This window comes from Heteronotia binoei, chromosome 5, assembly GCF_032191835.1.
Source record: "Heteronotia binoei isolate CCM8104 ecotype False Entrance Well chromosome 5, APGP_CSIRO_Hbin_v1, whole genome shotgun sequence".
Classification (NCBI taxonomy): domain Eukaryota; kingdom Metazoa; phylum Chordata; class Lepidosauria; order Squamata; family Gekkonidae; genus Heteronotia; species Heteronotia binoei.
Genome location: NC_083227.1, coordinates 142,387,999 through 142,393,998, shown reverse-complemented (window position 1 = coordinate 142,393,998; position 6,000 = coordinate 142,387,999).

Here is a 6,000-nt window from a genome sequence, read left to right as displayed (position 1 = left end):
TGATTGGGTGTGGGAGGGGGCCATGGCCAGCCCGCAGTGGGAGGGGATTGGTGGGCCAATAACACGGCTCCCAAAGGGACTTCCGCGCTGCTGTGCCAGAGCCGGCAGCGTGTGTTTCCTGCTTCCACTACTGCCTATGAGGTAGGCCAGCATTTTCCGTGGCACAAGTTTGCGCCTGGCGGGGGGGCATTCCCGCACTGAAAGCTCTGTGAGAGCTGACCAGCAATGGCCACGCCCCTAGGTCGGCCCCCTCCTACACCGATGCACCACCCTGTGCCTCTGCTGTGCGCACAAAGTGGCGCAGCAGCACTTCGTCAACAGGCTGCGGCGCTGGCACACTGCAGCAGCCAGAGAGTGCCGCACCCCCCATTTCCGCCGACGTGGGGGTGGATCCGCTGGCATAAGTCTCCGGACCGCCAGCATAGTGGTAATTCCCCTTCCACAGTGCTTTCGCCCCCCCCCCCTCTGGATTGCTCTGTAACTACACTACCTAAGGGCCCTTTCATATGGGCTTTTTAATCCACTCTGTCTGCTAAACCAAATGGTTTTCTTTGTACCTTAATGATAAACTGTTGTCGTCCCTCAGTTAATGAAGATCTAATCCCAGTTTTTCAAAACCTGTTTTGCTCTGAGTTTGTGGTTGTTGCTATCACACTTTTAAAAACACTGCCTCCCTTTCTCCTGCCTTGTTTTTCTTCTGCTGTAGTAATGGACTCTCCTACACAATGACAAATGGGCTAATCGACAACAAAATTCCTTTCACAGCAGGTGTCTGGGAATCTGTCTTCTGAGAAGAAAATGAACATGCCTCCAAAGAGCAAGCTGAATTGGCTAAGGAAGAAACCCTTGACCTCTGAGAAATATGGGGTAGGGTCTGAAAAGGAAATAGCAATTTACCGTCACTTACCAAATGAATTTATATGCTGTCTGAAATCACCATTCCTGCCTTGCATCAGACAAATATGAGGCAGCAATGGATAAAAAGGGGAGGGGAGTCATAATTTGAAAGAGACCTAACAATCAACAACAGGATAGGATCTAACCCTGATTGCTAGCTTCATGGGCCAAATCTTCTTCTTACTAAAATTGGCCAGAATGACTACTGATATTTAAGCAAGCGTAAATGTTCCTGAAGACTATTTTACTTCTGCAGCTTGCTTACATTTAGGTTTTCATGCTATCTCAATTTATGACCATGATATGGTTAATTATAAAAAATGTATGATACTGATCAGGTCTGCCAAATTACCACAACTAGCAATAAAGCATCACTAAACGGGAACTGTAGCCATTCGGCTAAAGTTAAATCTAATCAGGGTTAACTATGGTTATATTCTGGTTTTAATAATAAGAGTGGGATTTTCATAGATTATTGACAAAACAGCATGTTAGATTATACTAGCAGGGCACCTGCAAGGATTTGCAGTGTTCACATTGTTTTCTTCAATGTCCATGTCCCCACGTTATTTCCTCTTTCTCCCCTCCTGGCAGCCCCTATAGCCTTACATTTTCCTGCTTTCTGCGCGCCTTCTTACTAACTAACCAACCTTTTAAAAATAGCTCTCAAGTTTTCAGCTTTATTCATTATTATTTATTTCATTTGTACCCCCTACCTGTTCCCCAGTGGATACTTGAAGCAACTTTTATCATTCTCCTCTCTTCCATTTATCCTCACAACAACCCTGTGAGGTAGAGTGGACTGAGAGTGTGTGACTGGCCCTAGGTGATTCAAAAACCTTCCAGAGCTGAATAGGGATTTGAACCTGGGTCTCCCAGATCCTAGTCTGACACTTTAACCACTGCACCATACAGGCTCCAGCTTTCCCTGCATCATCCCCCCTGGCAACCTCTCCATGGGAAAAGTCTGACCAAGCTGCAAAAGTTGTGTGGTAGTAAATCACTCAGGTAAGAGTCAGTTTGATTTAGTGGTTAAGTATGTGGACCCTTATCTGGGAGAACCAGGTTTGCTTCCCCAATCCTCCACTTGCAACTGTTGGAATGGCCTTGGGTCAGCCATAGCTCTTGCAGGAGTTGTCCTTGAAAGGGCAGCTTCTAGGAGCGCTCTCTTAGCCCCACCTACCTCACAGGGTGTCTGTTGTGGCGGAAGAAGATAAAAGAAATTGTAAGTTGCTCTGAGACTCTGATTCAGAGAGAAGGACGGGGTATACATCTGTGATCTTCTTCTTCTTCTAAGTTGTGTGGTGGACACTGCAGGGCCCACCCAAGTCATGCAACTTGTGTGGAAGCTGCCACTTGGCCCAGGAAAGTCATGTGGCATTATTTTGTAGCCACCATGGCGCCTGAGTGATCTGAGCAAATTGCATGATATAACTTCCCGGGTTTTGCTGTTGACCCTGGCCCTGATGAGTCTTCACTCCAAGGTAATAAGAAGGTGAACAGAGGTGCACCGGGAGGCAAAAAAAAAAAAGCCTGGAAGATGACTCTGGCCCCTCTTCCCTACCTTTTACTGAAAGAAACCAAGGTTTGAAAGCTGCCAATATTGCTGTATTTGGCTAGCACCCTACACAATGATCACTGACAGCTCAGAGGGCATAGATTTCTTAAATGTACAAGTCCTGCTTCTATTATTGGGGAGGGGCAGGGTTAATCCTGTATTTTATTTTATTCAGATTTTTCAGCAAATTTGAAGCTTTTCTCAGAGTTGTAGAAGGATCTGTCTTGTCTGTTCGTAGTGCAGCCTCTGGATTTAAGTATTCGCAGATAGGGCCATATTGACAATTAAATGTATTGATGATACAAACACTTCCTTGAATAACGAAAAAGAAGGCCTGAGGATTACAATAGACATTTATCACTGAGAAAGGAATACAGCATGAGCTGTAGGCTAGAATTGTGGTCCTCAAGTTTTTGTGTAAATGATATATAAACTACTAAGAAAAACATTGTTTGCAAATGTTCATCTGCTTCTTTTATTTAACCACTTCCTCAAAATCTGCACCTCATTTATATGTTAAATGCATATGATACAACCAAAATAAAAATCAATCGTGTTAAAGGAAAATTCCTCAGATTCCTAGGTTAATATTTGTGTTAATGTTATTACATTAAGCATGAAAAAGCCACTTTACCCCTAACAAACCACTAATTATTTCTTTAACAGAAATAAAACTTTTTTAAATAGGGGTGTGTGTGCATGCGCACTTGGAAGTCATAGTGACCACCGGTGACTGACCCCTACTGGGGTCCTGAAGGATATTCAGAGAGGTGGCTAAATAAAACCTGCCTCTTTCTCTGACGTCTGGTATTTCAAGGAGGTCTCTCGTCCAAGTACTTGCCAGAGTTTACCCCCTGCTTAGCTTTTGAGATCTGACAAGATCAGGTTTGCCTGGGCTATGCAGGTCAGGGCAAAATAAAACTATTTTTGAAAAGAATTCGGGTTATATGAGCTACGCTGCAACATACAAGAGTATATTATGGGACAAGAAGGGAAAATATCTTATTAAATTTTTAATAAAGAAATGGTAAAGGAACTCAGAAATTATAAACAAATAAAGCTGGTCTCTAGGGAAACAAATGCACAGCATTAATAAGAGATGAAGGCACACAAACTCTGGAAGAGCCTGATGATTAAAATGGGGATAGGGAGTTTTCCAATAAAAGGCGCTAAAATTTATCCGATAAAAGAGGAAAAGGGGAAAGAGGCCTTGGGCAGTAGATATTCCTTTTTTTATTATTCTAAAGGTACAGTAACACAGGGGGCAGCCATGCAGAAGTTCTTGGGCTTAGTTTATGTTAGTAGTTCTTATGAAATATACATTTTAACATACGGTGATGTGGAAGAATTTTGTGTAGTCTGGCAGATTATGTCCCCCACTGCACCCCTAGTCTGGCAGCCAAGAGGTCATTTCCTTAGGGCTATCTCCAAGACTTTGAACTTCTCTACACTTCAGTGTTGCAACTGTTTCCCAGTAAATTGACTTCACAGCTGATGCTCCAACTTTGTGACACCCCTTTTGCAAAAGGGCATTTATTTCTGGAAATTTTTCCTTGACTTTGAACCAACCCTTCCTCCCCATGTGTTCCACACTTCCTTTGAAAAGGCATCATGTGCTTTGGCAGCGATGGAACCTACTTATTTTTGTATAAACAGTGACATTATAACATCATAACATTGTAAAAAAGGCTAGATGTATCATGGGGAACAGCATGGTTGCTGTCATTTCAAAAGCCCCTTGCTCCTCCTTAGTCACCAACTAGGAAAATAGCTGGCAATCTTTGAACCTGGATACACCAATTCATAACACTGTTATTCAATAATTATGAAGCACATAAATGTGTTATCATGTACCTCATCAGTGATGGAACCTCCTTTCTCTGTGCTTATGCAGTAATGTTATAACATCATAACATTATAAAAAAAGCTGGATGTATCGTGGAGAACAGCATAGTTGCTGCCATTTCAAAGGCCCCGTGCTTTTCCATAGTTGCCAACTAAGGGAATGGCAGACGAAGATTCCCACAAATCTTAATGAAAATAGTATTCCATTCACAGTAATTGAACTAAACACCTCAATTCATAGCAGTGTTATTCAGTAATTATGAAGCACACTTAATGTGCTGACAAAGCAAGCTGTGATGCAGAAGGAAGCAGATGACAGCCAGTTGCTCAGGGGCCTGATAGAAGCCCTCCAAGGGCCTCATTCAGCCCAAAAACTACATGTCTGACACCCCTACACTAGCCTGATCCGTTAGGACTCTTCTTGTGTTCTTAAGATTTGGAGGTGGAGCCTTGGGAGGGTGAAGTTTGGGGAGGGAAGCAGCCTCAGCAGGGTATAATGCCTTAGAGTCTATCCTCCAAAGCAAGACTTTTTTTTCCAGGGGAACGAAGCTCTGCAATCTGGAGAACAGTTATAATTTTGGGTGATCTCCAGCCCTCACATGGAGGGTGACAACATTATTTTCCCTAGAGGAAATGGCTGCTTTGAAGGGTGGAGTCTATGGCATTATACGCTTCTGAGGTCACTCCCCTCCTCAAACCCCACCCTCCCCAGGCTCTACTCCTCAAATATAAAAAAAAATTCCCAACCTGGAGTTGGCAACAGTATCTTCTTCGTACTGAACAGCCAACCTACCTCTATGTGCCCTTCTTTCTTCATCTTTCCATCTCCCCCCACCCCAGCCTCTGCCTAGGAAAGCTATGGCCTTTGTCCACAGCGGTGACCAAAGCCCCTTCTCATCTACTCCTTTTTATCCGCACAACAAGTCTGTGAGGTAGATTACGTTGAAAGTATGTGACTGGTCTAGAATCATCCAGTCAGTTTCCAGAGCAAGATGGGGATCTGAACCTACTCTGAAGTCCTAACTGCTAAACCACACTGGCTTCAAAGGATGGCTGCAGTTGAAGAGTAGCAAGCAGCCAAACTTGTCATGCAAGTCATGTAGTATCAAGTCACCCAGAAGGTTCTGCTAGGCCCAGAGTTGCCAGTGGGACCTAGAGATCCCCCGGAATTGCAGTGGATCTCCAGACAACAGAGATTTGTCCTCCCTTAAGAAAATGGTACAGTCAACTTACAATGACTTCTTAGGGTTTTCAAGGCAAGAGACGTTCAGAGGTAGTTTGCCATTGCCTATCTCTGTGTATTGACCCCGGTATAGCTTGGTGGTCTCCTATTGAAACAGTCTCTCTCTCTCTCTCTCTCTCTCCCAGAAACAGAAGTGGCTTCAAATATAAGTGTAGAGGCAGTTTCAGAACAAATAAAATGATTCAAAACTTCCAATGATTAGTAACAAAAATATCAATAAAATCAATTAAATGTATTTATTTATTTAGTTGATCTCTATTCCACCCCTTCCCGTGAACAGGCTCAGGGCGGAGTACCACATGCCAACAATAACCATAATGAATCACTGTGATTAATTAATAAAAACAAGCCGTTAAAACAATAAAATCGATCAGCAATAATCATACAATTTCAACAAAGAGGCAGCTCTGCACAATAAAATAAATCAATGCTACAGCAGTAGCCAGATAAGAGGTGG